The sequence below is a fragment of the Bidens hawaiensis genome, unplaced genomic scaffold, assembly GCF_021521415.1.
Source record: "Bidens hawaiensis isolate Kalapana, Puna unplaced genomic scaffold, B.hawaiensis_p1.1 tig00054176_1, whole genome shotgun sequence".
Lineage (NCBI taxonomy): Eukaryota > Viridiplantae > Streptophyta > Magnoliopsida > Asterales > Asteraceae > Bidens > Bidens hawaiensis.
This window is the reverse complement of record NW_027506290.1, coordinates 5,324-22,717: the sequence shown is the minus strand read 5'-3', so window position 1 is coordinate 22,717 and position 17,394 is coordinate 5,324. Positions and strand designations below refer to the sequence as shown.

Here is a 17,394-nt window from a genome sequence, read left to right as displayed (position 1 = left end):
TGATGGTGGTATGTAGGTTGTCAAAGTAATATTTACACTAGTGATGGACATTTCACTTTTAGATATTTATCTAAACACAATAAAGTTCGACAAATATAATAGCCCATAGATGATTAAAATCCTAATATCATCAAACATACATGAAACGTGTTAAATCAGACTTGATACACCTTATTCTTCACATCTTATTCTAGCCAAAACATTAATCATCACGACCATCCACCATCAATTTCAATCAAGAATCCGCCTCCTATTCAACGCATCTTCAAACCGACTACATGAATCCGCCCTCATCTCCGTACTCATATCATTTTCAGGTGCAGGATAATAATCCTCCCTTAACTGCACATCTCTCAAATTCGGTATCCGCAACAGAAACATCAAAAAATGTTCATGAGCCGTACCATGAATAAACAACTTCCTTAACATCAAACATTCTTGCAGCAATCCAGCAGCCGGCAAACTCAAACTCCTCTGATTCACATCTCTATCCTGTGGCGGCCAGTAATCCAACTCAACCAAACCCAAATCCCCAATTCCAAACAAATAAAACCGCTCCCATAAACTCAAATCCATCTGACCCGATGGGGCTGTATGCGCATACCCAATTGTATCACCACAGTCAAGTTTCATCTTTGATAGTTTCGGGTATAATCCTAAGCACCGTAGCCCAAATTCTCGTTCAGCTGGCTTTGAAAAGTGCCTACAATCACCTTCAACTTTGATGTTAATTTCTTCAAGATTCGGGCAATCTTCAAGCCCTGATGATAATAATGGTGTTAAAAGCTCACCAACTGAAAACCAAAGGGACAAATGCTTCAGCTTCTCCCATGATCGAGCTTCGTTTAGATCGAAATCAAGCTTTTGTTTCTTCCTTTTGTGATCAATTTCAATTTCAAGACCATCAAACTGGTCAACATGGTCAAGATTGTCATCCCAAATGCAATCAATGTGAAGCTTCTGGATCTGATTTTGAACCGGCTCCAACGCTTTGAGAGACGATCGGGCGCCAAGATTCTTGCAACACGAGATCTTAACATGGATTAATGTTCGACTCAGCAAACAAACAAAAGTTCTTAACCCACGAACCGTGATATTCTTGCATCCTTGGACTTCAAATTTCGACAAGCTGGAACAGCCTCTCGCGATCGCAATCAAACCCATATCGGTCAAATCAGCTACGTTTCTGATCGATAACGATTCGAGCCGGTGACACAAAGCTAACCCGTCTAGCTTAGACCCAACCGGCATCAAAATCCCGTGAAAGTTTCCAAGCTTCAAACACTTCAACTTGGGGCATTTGGTGGTAAATATCTCTAATGCAGGACCGGTGTTCCTAATATTATTACAAATATCCAATGTAAGCTCTTCCAGTAACGGAAGACCGGAGAACATTTCAATCAGCGTCGCAACCGTAATCCCCGCATCATCCTGGGCAAAATCCTGCGTATCTGGATCCGCTCTCGCATTCACCAAAGCCAACGGATCCGCAAGATGAAGTAACACCAAATTAGGGCAATTCACCGCAACTGAAATTAGCGTTTCGTCACCAACAAATCCAATATACCGTGGATCAAACATGCAGGTCATCAACAATTTCTTCAAATTCGGACAGGCGCTGGTAATCTCCTCCACTTCCTGACCCCTAAACCCTTCAGGAAAAGCCGGGTTCAAAAGATTCAAAGCCGTGAGCCTGGTGGCAGTCTTGGCGTTAGACTTGAAAGCCGGAGGGATATCATCCGTCCAGCAATAGAAACAAGAGAGATCCAAGACGTCAAGGGAGCTTTCAAAAACGGGAAAATCTGATCCGGGAGGCAGCTGCGGGGGGCGCCTGAATAGCAGTTGGGTTTCGGGAGTATATAACAAGGGACTGGACATTTGGAAAAGACTGTTTCAAGAGCTGGGCAAAGAGTGTGGAGTCGGATCAGGAGAAGAGCGGGTGGCCCCACGGGGAGAGGAAGGAGAGGTCGAGGTGGGTGATGGATCGGAAGCACCAGGGGAGCATGAACAGGAGGGTCAGGTGGGTGCGGGTGGATCGGTCCACGCACAGCCATTTTTTCGAGACTAAGGAGGCGGAGTTGCGGGTGCGGACGTCCGAGATGGCGGCGATGATGCTGAAGAGGATCACGTCAGGGAGGTCGTTGATGGTCGATGCTTGCGCCATTCTTTTTGCTCCTATTGGGGTTTGGGGGTTTCAGATTGATGGCTACTGGATTAGATATCTACAGAGACACACTGGATAGGGATGACTAGTTGAGGATAATATCGGAAAACGACTTTCCTTTTACAAGTTATTATATTATATTATACATTTTATAAAAATAATATTAACATATTATTTCACTATATATTTCAAAATACATGGTAAAATCAAAAAATTAACGACAAACCATGTTTGTTAAAAATTGAAAAAAATATATAATTTAAAATTTAATCGTTAACATATTTTACTATATATATTATAGAATATTATAATATAAAACAAAACTCGAACACTCTTTCATTTTACAAAATAATTTTTTTAATTATTAAATAATAATAATAGTAATTTTAAAAGTTTGAGATGCAAAAAGATATATCGTCAAATTTGTTAAGAGTTCAAAGTATCGACTTGAATATGTCAAACCGATGAATTTAGAATTTTAAACATGATTTGGGTTTCAAATTTATTTTCAATGACAGTTTTGGAAAATATCAAAAGGTTCGGGATGTGGTAAATTGACTATTTTTCACTCGACTATCAAAATTTAAGAATAGATTGTGAACACTTACGACATGCCACCTCAGGCCTAACAATGCTTCTTACTAGTATCAAATTTGAAACATTTGTGTCAACATTAAATTTTTTTTCAATGTTGATCAAAACGTTGTATGGAATAGTTTCAATGTTGAGCAAAACTATGCTCAAATGAAGCAAAATATTCACAAAATTAAATTGGTTAACAAGTTATTTTTTATGTTGTCGAACTTTCAAAATCTTTTCATGATTTGGCTCAAAATAACATAGTTATTGAAGAACATCCATCGTTATAATTTAATGTTCTCTTGTCCTTCTATGAGTTGTAAATTGATGAATATATCAATAAAGATAACACTCCTTCAGTATTTAGGTTGAGTGATCAGAATTACTATTTTATGAGAAGTCTTCTACCTGAATACTTTCAATTATACGTTTTTGCACGTGCATCTTTTTATTAAGTTCACTTAAAAAAATATAAATATAAATAAAATCAATTTAAATACACTTAGGGGGTGTTTGGGATTCCTTATTTTACCTCCTTATAACTTTTCATTAAGTTAATAAGTTACAAAATTGTAACTTATGAAACTTTTCCTCTCACAATATAAGCCCAAACAACTTATTACATTTCAATAAGTTTATAAGTTATAAGTTGGTGAAAATAAGCAATCCCAAACACCCCCTTAGTGTTGATACAGGCATAGATGAATACATTTTTTTTCATATACGTTATGTAATTATTTTCCTGTAATTTTATAATTTGGATAATTCCATGTGTTACACAGGGTCGAAAACTAGTTCTATATAATAAAAGGATATAGACCGCTTTAGGCATGGTGAAAAATATAACTCTTTTTTTATTTTTTCATTATGTATAACTACGTTAAATCACGTGTTACACATGATAGAAAATATAATGAAAGTAAAAAATTATTATACGTAGTACGCAAATTCAGTTAGTTTATATAATAATAGGTTATAGCCCGCGTTACACAAGATAAAAAACATATATACTTTTTATATATCTATATATATATATATTATACAATACAAGTTTAACCATCATTAAAAATTAGCAATAAGTAAAAACTAAGATTATCGAACACGTTAAAAAGTGTTCAATTAATATGTTAACATGAAAACACATACACAACGTCAATTAAATGAAAACACATACACAAAATGATAGGTCAGATCAAAACACCAAAATAGTACTTAAACTAATAGTAAAAACATCATCTACGCATTAAATACGTAAGTGTCCGCGCGATGTCGCGAGTTCGCACAAATTATCCCCTCGTATTAATTTGTAGTGTTTGAAGTGGTGTGTAATGGGTTATCAATGCGAATGCAACGCCCTGCCGCGTGTGCATATGGTTTGTTGGATGTTTTTTTATGCGGGGATTACAACATGTAATGTGAAAACATGTGTACCCGCGTGATGCAACGTGGTGCATTTGTAACGCGACATTGAACACAAAATAAGTGTCGGTACATGCATCACCTTATGACGTTGCGCACGTAACCGAAATTGTACGCGTAACTCATGCAAAGCTAGTACGCGTGTAACGGATGATTATACATGTATAACCAACATTGGGATGCACGTTACCGACATTTAACATGCTTAACCGACACCACACTCGTCAACCTCAAGCTGCCATACTTGACTAGAACCGAAGGAAGATCTCTCACACCTATATTGAAATTCCTCATGGAGGGCGTCAAATGCATCGAACACACCTATCCATGAATCCCTTGCTCCGATCCGAAATGGCCAAGCAACAGAAGAGGCTACGGTAATGCTTCTACACCTTCAGTAAAAGGAGGTGTGGGATGTCTTCCCTTCCTGAGTTAGTGCCAAAAGAATAGTAAGCAATGATCATGTTTCCAGCATGCTATGCGACTAGTTGATTATCTTACTAAGCTAAGAACTGGATCTCCATCAGCTAAATCATAGTCAAAAGAAGAGTTGATCCTGGCTCAGAAGGAACGCTAGCTATTTGCTTAAGACATGCAAGTCAAACGTTGTTTTCGGGGAGCTGGCCAGAAGGAAAAGAGGCTCATAGCTAAAGGTAGCTTGTCTCGCCAGGAGGTGAGAAGCTTGAGCCTACCTTCGCACACCTCCGTTACTCTTTAGGAGGCATCCACCTCAGATAAACTACCCACCTCGCAGTGTCCCCCCCGGAATGATCGGTGCGGTGGTTAGGTATCCTTAAAAGAAAGAGTGGTCTTTCAGGATTGGTCGTTGTGTGTTGATTTTCTTCTTCTGGAGATTCCTCAGGAATGCTCTTCCTATGGATGACAGGCTCAAATACATGGGCTTTTAAATTCCTTATCAATTTCATTTCTGCATTAGAAGTCAACAGGATTCTTTACTTCATTTGTTTTGTCAAGGTGAAACTGCCTCTCAGGTTTGGTCTTATTTGAAATGTGTTCAACATGCTAGTTTTGTTCAAGATAGTCTGTCTGCTTTCACTAAGACCTGTTTGCAAGGCAGTTCTATCAAATCTATCGGAGAGTGCTTTGCCGTGCTGAGTCTTTCATAGAAGTGAATTCTTATTCTTACGAAACAAATAGCATTTCCTTTTGATTTGTCCCCTGGACCTATTCTGATTCTGAATTATCCGTCGCTACCCTGTTCCCAAGGACTAGCCGAATCGAAATAGCGAAATTCTTGGGTCATCTCAATGGGTTCAGAAACCACACGTTTCTCTGGATCATCATAGCGTACTTCCACATATCCACTCAGAGGAAAGTCTTTTCGTAATGGATGACCCTCAAAACGGCTGCTAGTGAAGTGGCAACTGGATTGCCTAGTGATGTGATCTCGATTGAAGCTAGATAATATATTGTTTTATATCCTATGCCATGGTTGGGTGAGTTTCTTAAATAGTTATTACATGGGGTGCAATTGGGACGTCAATCTTGTCAAATTAGGTTAATTTGTCGATGTGTATGGTTAATTTTATATTAGCTGATATAGCTTTATAAAATTTATAGAATTTTAATTATTTTGTGTGTATTTGGATCAACAGTTTTGTGAAATTAGCTTAAATTGTCTCTGATTGTGGCTAACTTTAAATTAGAACGTTAAAAAGTGTTAGGAAATTATGATTTCTTAAATTTGTGGCTTTAGGTTTCTCGTTTGATGAATCTGATAGTTCATTGACAATCACAGCTTTTATAGGCACAAGGATTTTTTTGCTCGAGCATTTGTTAGGTAAATATATCTCTACGTTGTGCTACACTTGTATATAACTATAACGGATGAGGATGTTTTGTCGAAAGGAATGGGATTATAACAATCCCTCTCTCATCCCTCTTATTCCTAAAAACCCGTTTGGTTCAAATGGCATACTTATTCCTTGGCTTGTCTACAAGTTTCCACACTTGCAGATCTCTGAATTGAGCCAATTCCTCTTGCATTTCTTCTACCCAACTATTGTCTTTTAAAGCTTGAACAATGTTCTTGGGTTCAACTTGGGATAAAAAGTAGGAGTACAAACAGATGTTTGCAGTTTCAGATGCACTTTTTGTATCTCTTTCATTAATGTCCCCAATGATGTTTTCAAGTGGACGATTTATTTCAACATAGGAAGTTTGCACAATTAAATCAACAGACACATTTGAATCCATATTTGTGTCATTGAGTTCAGGTTCTTCAATAACCAAATCAGTTGTTGCATCGTGAAATTCAGAGCTTCTTCAGTATTCATGTGAAGACGATGCAACATTGTTTCCAATGTCCAAGTTTTGAAACAAAGTTTCAAATCTTGCTTCTCTTGCAGCCTGTTCTTGACTTTGATCTTGTTGGTTACTAGGATCTTCCTCATTCAAGACATGATCATCTTGAACCTCTTGATTGTCTTGGTTACCATGTTCTTGATCATGACCTTGGTCTAGATCTTGAACTTGATTTTGAACTTGTTCATTTTCAACAATTGAGGTATCCTTAATGAATCTATATTTAGTCCTTTTACCAGCAACCTTGGACCACAGTTTGTCCAAATCAACCTTCTTAACAATATTCACTTCATGCACACTTGTATTGTAAAAAGTTTCATCAAAGTCTTTAGGATAAATCTTGAAAGATTTGATTAGCTTCTCAGGATCAAACAACCATGATGCTCTATCCACTGTATTAAACTGATTTTCATCAAATATCACATCAGAGGACTCAATCACACTCAAATGGTCTTTCACATAGACTCTATAAGCTTTTGAGTGTGTTGAATACCCAACAAATAAACAACCAAGGATTTTGATTGAAACTTGTTAAGATAGTCCTTGGTGTTCAACAGTGAACATTTGCAACCAAATGGATTAAGAAACTTGATGTAGGGCTTCCTTTTGAACAAAATCTCATAGGGAGTTTTGTCTTGACTTTTTTTGAGAAGAACCCTGTTCTAAAGATAGCAAGCAGTATTGATTGCTTCTTCCCAAATATTGACAGGCAGAAAAGCATCTGCTATCATGTTTCTTGCAGCCTCTATGAGTGTTCTGTTTCTTCTTTCTGCAACCCCATTCTATTCAGGAGTTCTAAGGGGACTGAATTGTTGTAAAATTCCTTTTGCATTGCAAAATTCATCCATTACCCCATTCTTGAACTCAGTCCCATTGTCACTTCTCATAACCTTCACCCTAACATCCAATTGATTCTCAATCCTAGTAACACAATTCTTTATCAACTCAGCAGCTTCATCTTTGGAACTTAGGAAATAAACCCATGTGTATCTTGAGAAATCATCAATAATCACTAAACAATATCTCTTTTTGCCAATGTTTGGAACACTCACAGGACCAAAGAGATCCATATGAAGCATTTCAAGCACTTGATCAATTGAGTTTATGAGTTTTGTTTTGTGTGATGATTTATGTTGCTTACCCTTTTGACATGAAATGCATTTGTCATCATGGTTAAACTCCCCTTGTGGGTAAACCAGTTACATGTTCACCTTTAACAAGTTTTTTCGTGTTCTTTAAGTTAACATGACAAAGCTTTCTATGCCACAATTTGGTTTCATTTTCAGTGGCATTTGAGACAAAATAAGTACCACCCCTTGAAATGACATCTTTCATCTGGGAGACAAAATAAGTTCCCATTTCTTGAAGCCATCAACATAATCATGTCTGGTGGAATCTCAAAGTCAGGTTTGAGAATAAAACAATGAGAGTCATCAAAACCAAGTTATAACCTTTATCACACATCTGGGATATGCTCAATAGGTTATATTGTAATCCTTCAACATAGAACAATATTATCAAAAGTAACTTTTCCATTTGTGAGTATTCCTTTCCCTACAATTTTCCCTACATTCTCATCACTCCCAAATGCAACTGGTCCTTCAAACTTCTCTTTATAATTCACTAGGGACCTCTTGTCACATGTCATGTGCCTGGAACATCCACTATCTGATTTGAGTAAGTGCTCGAGGTTGAACCTTGCTCGTAAGAAGTCTTTAAGTAAATTCTTTATCAACTTCCTTCAAGCTTGCTGGGACCACTATTTATTATGAGTAAACCTTCCTAGATCTTCCTAAAGACTTGGTTTTAGCTTGGTTTAGTCAAGAGTTTGCTATGAAACAAACCTTGCTTGACTTTGAAGAATAACCTTGCTAGACAATGTGAACCTTGCTCGTCTATCACTTAAGAGGATTTCCAAAAGATAACTTTGCTGGGAAAGCAAAATACCTTGCTAGACTTAGTATAAGCTTGCTTGGAAGTCTGAGTTTGCTCATTTTCCATACATAGCCATTTTCAGAGAGGTTGAGAAGATTCCAATCTTCCTTAGGTATTTTCTCATCCCAACAAACCTCCCCTAGATTGGAGCATCCTCAGCTATACCAAAACACCTCTTAGGTTACATACACTTATCAAATTACACATCAATTTTTTCAAAAAGCAAATTTACATATCATAATAAAAAATTACCAGTTGCAATTCTGTTCCAAGGACATTACAATTCAAGCCTAAGCTATAAGCAGTATCTTTATAGGTCTAGTTGTCGTGTCATAGGTCCTCCGGATCTCCATGTGTTGATAAATCATTGGGTGCTATTTATATTAAGAGGCAAACATGTTACCACTATGGCACACTGGGACATATAGCCAAAAATTGTGTTCATCGTCTATATGTTCCCTATTACAAGCAAAATCAGAAGGCTACACCAAAGGGAAAGAAGAATGGAAAAACCTTTTATTAAAAGAAACTCAAAACAATTTTAACTTCACGTTTTTCCCAACATGAGGAAAGTGCTTTCGTTGACGTTAGACGAAGGATGAAGGCGTGTTTCAACTGCGGGAACGGTGGGCAATTGGCAAAGGAGTGTCACTACCGTTCTATTAAAAGACAAGCTCCTCGGGTGAAAGGCTATAAGTTTCATCGAATCCAGTGGTGAAACAAAATGCCTATTTACAAAACCATGAGTATCTGTACAACGTGTCACAGATACTCAAGGATTCAAATTTAATATGACATGTTTAAACTCAAATGATTTTGAAACTGTTCAAAGAAAAATAAATTTTCAAGAATCAAAGAGTGTTGAAAATTCTAAGAATTCGAATTCGAATTATTCCACTCTAAAGTCTGTTCTTTCCAATTTCACTAAACCGAAACAGACTTGGAAACTTAAAACTCAACAAACAGAACCTGTAATAACAAATGTTTCTATTAAAGATGGGAAAGATATAAGTTGGCAAGATGTCACATATGTTAATGCTCAATGGAACCCGAAGACATTTATGACTTGGGTTCCTATGTCCAACGGACCCCGCTATGCGTTTATAAACAACCTCAAATTCAATGTTTATTAAATGGGTTGTTCCAGACACATGACAGGGCAAATATCCATTATTTTAAGTCTTTAAGCCATAAAATGGAAATTTGTTGCCTGGATGGGATTTCAGGGTGATAGAACGTTTTTAATTTGCTCTCTAAGTTTGTAGGAACAAATCAGGGAATTCATCGTATATTAAAAGTTTGTTCCGGACATTCCACTCGCAAGGATGGAGAATCTCAAAAACCAAGCTGATTCTTAGGGGGGAGATTCACACAAATGGGAAAATGTTGCCTTGAAGATAAAATGTTACCGTATCACTTTGGTATGAGAGATTGATCAGTCAAAAAGATTTTAAAATTATAAACTTTTATTTAAATTTGTACATATCTTTATCTTGCTTTAATTGCTTTCAATTTATGCATAACTTTAGGGTGAGAAATTAGAATTTTAATAATCATAAATTTAAAAAAAAATACAAAAATATGTTCATATATAGTTTTTCAAGTATAGTTTGTTTTGTTTTTCGAAATGTGAAACGACTTATACGCACATGAGAAATAATATTACATCAGTTGGCTGAATATCACACTTCTTCACATATTATTATGAAATGCTACGATTTGACGTTTGAGTCTTTTTGAGGTTAAATTTGTACATAAAACTTTTTTTTCTAGTAAAACTTTTGCACAAATTTAAGGGGGAGAAAAGTTAAAAAAAATCAAAAAAGTGTGTGTTATTATAAAATCTCAATAAAAAAATTAAAAAATTACTTTCACACTCTTTCGCTTAAATCTTGTCGGTTAATTAAGTCCAAGGGACATATACGTGAATATGTTTGGTCCTGTTATCTACGTGTAGACATACGTGATAGCCATTCATCAGAAGACTGAAAGTGACTGGGGTGACTATTGTGTGCTTTGTTTAATTCTTTCGCTTAAAAATATGTCGATTACTTAAGTTCGAGGGACATGTATTTGTACATGTTTGGTCCTTTCATCTACTTGTAGACATACGGGATAGCCATTTATCTAAAGACTGAATGTGACTGGGGCGTCTGAATTTAAAAATTTGTTTTCTTGATAACTACCTGGGAAGTGATATTATTATTCAGCTAAAATCCTTATAGAAGCTCAAATGTTTTCAAATGAAAATTTGATCCAACCTTTGGAAAATGATAGATAAATTGATTATGTGTGCCTAACGTGTGAAGTTGTTCCCAGGCTAAAAAGGCTTTTGAACAATCATTGATATGTATGGTAGCTTTCCATGATGCATAAAAGTTAAAGTGAAATAAACTAAATTTGCTGAACTTATTGTGAAGAGTCATTTTGAAGATGTATGCATGCCTCTAGATACATCTATCCGAATGATAGGCAGAAAAGCAACAACCTAGTCATACACGAGCCCGTTAGTATCTTGACACCAAAAATATTGTGCTTTTAAGTCATAAAAAAGTTATATAACAATGTGTTATTAAAATTCGTATTACAAAAGCTTAAATGGTCAACCTAGAACTACATGGGTGGGGCATTGAAGTAAGTCCTAAACATTCCAAATGTAAGGCCTGTAAGTCCATACGGCATGTATGTCCAACGTTCAACCTTAAAGTTTGAAATTTTTGTTTGTATAGTAAAACTCTTTAGATTAAGCACTAGGGGGTTGGAGTCAAATTGGGGTGATATGGGAAAGCCAAATACGCTTTACCAAGAGATAAGAGGCATCATAGGTCCATAAGTGATGTTCATCTAAGCTTTATGCCTAATTGAACCTATCTCGTATCACTGATGCATTGAAAATTATGATAACTGTCTTAATACTTGCTATCAACCATTCTCTCTATGTCATAATAATGTTGAAAATGAATCATTGTGAAAGCATCTTAATCAATATGATTCCATGTTCGGATCTTTTCATTAAAGTTTACTCTCTTATCGAAACTGAAATTTGATCCCAAATATGTTAAAATTTTCAAGAAGGACGGGTGGTTAAATTATTTTGTTTTGAATTATTTTTTATCTTTATTTTATTAATTTTTTTTATTATATTTCAATTATTCATTTTTATTATACATCATGATTACTCTTTTCGAAACAAATGTGTTAAGAAATCGTTTTAAACTTGGATAAGGTTTTTGTTCTCAGTCCATGAAATCTGATATTGGTTATAATTGGTTAAGCTGGCATGATCTCATTTCAAGTGTTTTCATGAAAATCAAAAAAATCATAAAAATACAAAATTAAAAAAAATATGTGTATTTTATTTTGTTTTATTTATGTTTTTCAAAATATTTTGGTTGATATTTCTATCAAAGTTGATTGTTCTTTCAAGACTGATTTTGTGCAACGGAAGCATATGAAGTATCTGTGATTCAAATTGGATGAAGCTGTCAATAACGGGGAGATGGTAGAGTATTGGTTGCAGATGCTGAAGTTGTTGATCATGTTCAAGTAAGGTTTTTGAAGGTTCTGATAGCATCATCTAAGGGGGAGATTGTTGGGTCATAAATTGGTTAGACTGATGCATATCAAAAGGCCACGACATGATCAAGACTAAAGTGAAATAAACGAAGACGAGTTGAAGAATTGCATTATGGTTGTGATGGTGTATTACCAAAATCCCTATGGATTTCGGTTTGTCTAGTAACACCAAAATCCCTATTAATTTTGGTTAGGCTAGTTTAGGCTTAGTTGGGCTTGGCCTTTGGGCCTTTTGTATGGTTACCCTATATATTGTTAATGTTTAGTCATCAATTAGGGTAAGTGGTGTGGAGCACTTTAACAGCCACCATAATTCTAGAGAGCATAATATTCTTTGTGGAATTGGTTTATGTATCTGAAGATTTATTTGATAATAGAATCGTATGCATTGAAACCATATTACATCGTGTTCATCTCTTATTATTTTCAAATATTCATTGTGCCCATCGATGTTCTTGAATCACCACATTAACTAGATTCCTCCTACTTAACATGTGTTTGTTGATATCATATTGAAAGATCCTATTTCAGGTTTTACAATTGGATTCAGATCCTATTGACCTATTCTAGAGTCGGTTGTGATATCAAGGATTCAAGATTTGTTCTTAAGTGTGGCCATGGTGTTTGATTTTCCTATGACATACTCATCGGAGGTGGAAGGAGATATCTTTGGATAAAGATTGAGTTAATTTTGGTCAAAATTCAAATCCCACAAATTTCAAGATTTAGTTTGTTATCAAATTTACTTGGTCAAAGCTGCTTTGGGAGTTCTCGGGCACAACAAGGAGTTTTGGGAGTTCAAAGCTACCAAATTTACCTTTCATTCTCCAACTTATTTGCAAAGATGATGCATTGAAAAAAGTTAAAGAATGATGATGATGTGAATGACCCTGACGCAGGAATGGGAGGTAGTGAACAGAAACAACATGCTGGTACGTATGCTAGCACTAGTAGTGTTGATGTTGGTAATGATCGACAATTGGTAGTGTATCTAGATACTACCAATGTAACTCCAATCGAGTCGATCAAAGCCAACACCATTTTATTTATGGATTACAAGAAAGGGGAATTTGTAAATTTCGCCTCGTCTCGAGATCAAATGTTGTTATTATTGGGCTTGAACGATGAAGAATTGGATGTGTTGGAAGCCGAGGAGGATGTTGAGGTAATTGGCGATGATGAGGTACGATTTGACACGAGTATTCCATCTGGCGATACGTCGTTTATTTATGAAGATATTGAGGTTGAGGATGTGACAACAGAGGAATATCCTTATCTATACACACGTTCAAATGTTGATCAGGGTGTTTCATTCTTCATGTATGAACACGTTCAAGCTGCTAAAAAACAACTGGAGAACACCATGAAGAAGAAAGAGAAAGTGTAGGAAAACAGATCGAGTTCAAAGTATACTGCTTTAGAAGGCATGTTCGGGGTATGTAAGAAACCCCATCTTTCAAAAATTATTGAAGCATACATGTATGTTGACTAGGAACATGAGATGGAGGTCAAAGGGCGTGCACCTGCTCATCAAAAGACAACCTTCAAAGCATCGAAAAACATCAAAGGTGACATTGTATCATGGCTATACGATTCGGACCTGAATGTATGCATAATGAAGTGGGAGAACAGTGTTCAGTACTTTCAATACATTACTAATGTTCTCATGTTGCCGAGGTGGGATGGGCGGATTCTCGCTAATTGGTCGTTTGTAAATCGTGGTGGAAATCAACTGGCACAATGGTTTCATCAACATATGCTATTTGAGGTCAATCACGGGTTAAAATTTTTCAACTCACAAGTGCCAACCAGAAAATATATCGACGAGATAGATCCAAGGACTGGTTGAAGAAAGTTTGTGTTGAAGGTCAAGCCGCCACGCACGATGAAGCGAGCGGATATGAAGACGTTTTCGCAAAGTCTTTACAAGTCATTCAACATGTGGTATTATGATAACCGCATTGGCAAAGCCGTTATTGTTTAGGGAACATGTCTGAGGAAGGTATTTATACGATTCATCGATCCAATGGGGCTCGTTAACTTATCAGAGACTGATAACGACTTGCTGTACAAGAACAAGATTCTTTTTGCTAACGTCGAAGATTATGATCGTGGTATGCAATTCCAGCACGTTGTTCGTTTATGCCACGCATTTGGAGTTCATAGTTGAGCTGATTGGAAGACGTAGCGGTTTAGCTAAATTAAAGACAAAGAGCACGAGACGAGGGGGAGTTTGTTAGTGCACCGTTTTGGTCATCTCGGTGTTTGTAATTTAATGTAATTTATCTTTATTAATGTAAAGGGCATTTTGGTAATTTACCAGTCCCATTCATTATGTTTATATGCTCATTCATTAACGATGTTTAACGAATGATGCTATACATTATTCTCATTGTCCATTCGTTAAGGATGTTTACCGAATGGACCTAATAGTTATTGATTAGTCACCATTCTTCATGGAATGTTGATGAATGAGGTATAGCGAATGAGTTATTTGCTATACTCCTTAAGTTATGTTTGGAATGAAAACGAATGAATCAATTTGTTAAGGGATGTGTAACGAATGGACTTCATCTTCTATATATAGGTTGTTCATGCCTTCGTACTTTAACAAGTGTTTTAGTTAATTCTTTGTGAGTCGTTACTCTGCCAAAATATCCTCTTACACTAACACTTCATTCATTCTAACATATCAATCACCTACTCATATCAGTAACTAGATCCAGATCAATCTCAATCATGAATTGATGTGTATTAAGCTCAATCAAGCTCTCTCATTAATCCATTATGTCATTCAAAGTATGTCGCTGAGAAGGGGAACCTAGACGTTATTGAGCAGAGATTTGGCAACAGCTGCAGTGGCTATCATATACAATAGGCCATTTAATTTTTCTCGAATGATTTTTGAGGGAATTGTAACAAATTCAAAGAAGAGGGAAGCTGATAGATACCTTATGTATCCACGATTCTTGCAGATTATTTTGAATAGGTTAATACCTGATTTGCCTACAACTGGGGCAACAATTGTTCTACAAGATCCCAATTATTACCGGAGAATCAGTCGATTGGGGGCTACTAGCTAGTTTAATCCTGAAGTAGAGTTTGATATATTGCATTGGTTGGTTGAATAATGACATTGAAGTGATGGAAGTTCCTGATTCACCTGTGGTGAACAGTGATGAGGAAGATAGTGATGATGGTGGAAGTGATAGTGATTCAGATGATGAAGATGGTGCTAATCATGGTGATGAAGATGGTGATGAGTTGGTTGTAGAGGAAACTATGGATGATGTAGAAGCACAGGTTGCTGAGAAAGTGGTTTATACTGATGTAGTTGCTGATGTGATCCAACATGTGACAAATCTTACACCACCAGTTTCTCCAGAACAACCCCATGAACTATATTGTCATTTCCCACCACACTCACCACTCCAAACCCAAATCGATGAACCATACATTACTTCCCCACCACACTCACCACTCCAAACCAAACTAATGAACCCTATATTCCTGAACCAATACCTAACGAACCTTACATACCTGAATTCCTTGAAGCCCACCAAAACAACCAACCTGATTCCCCGATCCAATACCCATCATACTCCCAAGACAATGCCCAACACACTATTCATCATCATCATCATCATCATCAACAACCCCAAACCCAAGACAAACTCACACTCCTCTTATCCAAACCCAAAACCCTTTACCACTCTTAAGTTCACTAATTATCCAAAGTCCAATCCATTAAACCCAATCCCAAACCTCCTAAACTTTGAACCAGAACCTTTTTACCTTAACCCTTCACCATCCACATCTCCCAAAATCAACCTTTTGACAAGAAATTTTTATTTTTTAATGGAGAACTCTCACTTATAGGCAGTTAACAAAGAGTTGGAAAAGTTACTTGAATATGCCTTGAAAGAACTCTAAACCCTGAAAGGCAAAGGCATTAAGGTTGAAAAGACCTTAGATGCACCAAATAGGGGGAGAATGTATCTGTCATTTAAAACTCTTTAACCATGATTGAGATGATCTATGAGGAGAGTGAAGAGGATGAGGTGGAGAAAGATGATAGGGAGAATGAGATTGTTGTTAATGAAGTTGTGGAGAATTTTAGAGATATTGATGAGAATGTGGTTGTAAATACAAATGTGGAGAATTTAGAGGAAGCAAATGAGAATACAGTTGATGAGAATGTGGTGATCGATCAACATGCCGATGATGATACAATAATTGAAAATGATCCAGATCTTGAAATATTGTATGGATATTTTTATGATATTGATTCTTTGATTGTGGCCGAGGATGAGATTGTTGATGAAGAACTTGAAGACTTATATAAAAAATTGATGAGATGCCATCTCCTGTAATGAAAGAGGTTGGTCCATCTAAACCAATCAATGAAGATGAAGAAAGGAGGAAATTGAAAGGAAAAGCAGTAGCTGAATATGAGAGCCAACTGAAACCATTAAAGAAGAAAATAACAGGCTCAAACGACCATGTCCTTTACAAGGATGATTATGTAGTGAAGGCCAGATTGTTGCATGTCCATTTGTTGAAGGATTAGTTTGACAAGGAATTCTTAAATTATATGTAATAGAAAAAAGAACTTGATGAACAAAGATTTCTGTTGGAACAAATAATAAATTCAAAATCAGGTGAGGTTGAAGGAAGAAGAAGAATTGGATCAAGAGTTACTTGAAAGCCTCTTGAAACTCAAACAAGATTAAGATGCTAAAAAATCTCTTACTTTGGTTGCACAAATTTCAAAACAAAACGAGAATGTGAATGAAGAAAATGTTGAGACAACACCAACCACTGAACCAATTATTGAAGAAAATACTGATAAACAGTTGGTAATTGATATTGACGGGAAAAGAATACATGATGTGATTGCCAAGAGTGTATTTGAACATGTGATAGGAGGGTTGTTGGAAAGAATTCAGTCTGCTGAGAGGGAATGACCTAAAATATGCAAGGAAGAGAAAAAGATTTGGCCATAACATCCATGACTTTAACAAGACATATTTAAAGCCAAGAGTACAAGAAGAAAAGGTGCATGGAGATAAAGAAGAAATGAAAAATGAATAACCTATTCATGCCATTCCACTTCAAGTTATCAAACATGAAGATTATGTACATAATGATAGTGTAGACTTCAATGAACCTCAAATTGGGGCATTGGATGATCTAACTGATCTTGAAGAAGATGAAGAAGGTGAAGGTGAGAAAAAAGGAAGTTGAACGTGACTCTCCTCTAATAAATCTGAATGATATCTATGTTGAGAATATTGTGGCAAGACTTGAAGAGTTAAAAAGACAAGATCCAAGGATCATTGTATTAATGGGACATGGAAAGGAATATGATGTGATCAAGAATTTGAATGATAAAG

The 17,394-nt window shown here is 36.2% G+C and overlaps 1 pseudogene; it reads right to left on the bottom strand.

Annotated features, from left to right (window-relative positions):
* Positions 1–220: 220 nt before the first annotated feature.
* On the bottom strand, positions 221–2,164 carry LOC143617389 (F-box protein MAX2 homolog A pseudogene; annotated as a pseudogene).
* Between the last annotated feature and the right edge of the window lie 15,230 nt (positions 2,165–17,394).